The following is a 1,913-nucleotide window of genomic DNA, read 5'->3' on the forward strand; positions in this document are numbered from 1 at the left end:
TCACCATCGGCTTCCCCTCTCCTTTTTTTTTTTTTTCTTTTTTTATAATAAGAAAAAGTGGGGTATGTTAGTATAAGTCTGAACCCGGTGACGTCATATTCAGGGGCCTGCGACTCCTACGTTGCTGGGACAACCACTCCCAGAATTCACCTACCTGACTCACCTACACCTGGGAAATTACACAGGTCATCACCCACTTAAATAGTTGGGACCACCCCCAACCTCTCTCTCTCTTCGTCTTCTCTTCACTCGCCATCTTCCCGTTCCTCTCTCCCACTCCCTTCCCCAAATAAACCCCTTCCCTTGGAACCGGATTGGATCGGCTTTGGTGTTGTCTGTCCAAACTGCACTCGAATCCTAACATTCCCTGCAACACCAGGCAAGCGCGGCGGGACCCCACCTGGCATGGGGAATTCTCAGTCTGGTTCCACCAGGGTGCAGAGCTCTTGGATTGGGGTTTCCCGGGCCAGAAGTTGGCCTGAGACTGACTGGTCTCAAGCCCTTGTGCTCGCAGACCACTGAGAGGCCTCCGAAGGACCAAGACAGGGGCATGTGGGCACATGACCGGACAACCCACAGCCGAGAGAAATGAGGTTGGGGAGAGAAGAAACAAGCCCTGGCAGCACCAGCAAGAGAGATTTGATTACTGTACTTGCTTAGCAGACTCGGTGGCCTGGCTAGCTTGCTTGAAGATGTGGGTCCTCGTGGCTGGAACACAGAAGTCCTCCAGGTGAGAAATTAAGCAGCTGCAGCTTCAGTCAGCATGGGAGAAGCACAGAATCTTCACTGAGTTGATTCCTCACAGCACCAGACAAGCACGGCAGGAAGCTCGGCTTCTTCCAGGCAGGGAGCAAAGCCAGTTTGGGGTTCCATGGGGGCAGAAGCAGGGCTCTCTCCAGTGGGGAGGTAGGAATCTCTGTTTGTGGCCCCAGATGCCACGTGGGGGTGGGGCTCAGCAGAACAGAGAATGTTGGGAGGTCACAGAGCTGTGCTATGTGAAGCGACAGGCTCCTGCACCCCAAGATAGGCGAGGGAGACAGACAGAGTCTTGGCCCCACGTCCTGCAGGATGTATTCACCTGTAGCAGACTGGGGCTGCCCGGTTCTTGAAGTCCGTGGGTGTCTGTGCTCCGCATGGGTGCCAAATGTGGGAACAAATAGTCACAGTGGAGGTGGTGTTGGGGAGGTTTTCTATGCTGCTGATCCCACATACAGGAGGAGGTCTGGAATTCCAGAGGCTGAGGGCTTTGGCTGTGGCAGGCCCCAATGACACAAGGAAGTCCTTGATTCCAAAAGGGTTTATTGTCATGGCAGAAGGTAGATGGATCTGGTTGACCCTCCGTAAAAACTCAGGGCAGTCCCGAGTTAAATAGGGAAGGAGAAAGAGGGAGAATCTGGGGAGGAATGCTTAATTTGCTCTGCCCTCTGGCCTTCATTAGTATGTAAATCCCTAGGACCTGAGGCCTATAGTCACACCCTCTAGCAGTGCACTTTGGGAGGGGCTGTAATGGCCTACAGGACTGAACAATGTATGTCTATGGAGACAAGACTGCAAGAGTCAGGACTCTGGGTTCTGGGGGTGTGGCAGAACGCCTGCCGGTTCTCATGTAGAGTCTTGTCAGTGTTCTAGGCCCATGCCCAGCCATGAACCAGAATACCCTTACAAAGTCCCACAATAAATGTATTCATACTTCTAAGTTTGAAAGCCCCTAAGATTGTTCTGGTTATTCCCTTGTATGTGTCTTTAGGTAGGCAACAATAACAATTAGTCTTTGAAAGAAGTAGGTCAACTATTTATTAGCTGAAAAAAAGAAAGAAAGGAAATGAGAGAATGAGAGAGGGGGGGAGAGAGGGGAGAAAAAAGAAGGAAAGGAAAGGGCAGAAAAGGGAAGGAAAGGGGAAAGAAAGGAGAGG

The sequence above is a fragment of the Grammomys surdaster genome, unplaced genomic scaffold, assembly GCF_004785775.1.
Source record: "Grammomys surdaster isolate TR1022 unplaced genomic scaffold, NIH_TR_1.0 170, whole genome shotgun sequence".
NCBI classification, from domain to species: domain Eukaryota; kingdom Metazoa; phylum Chordata; class Mammalia; order Rodentia; family Muridae; genus Grammomys; species Grammomys surdaster.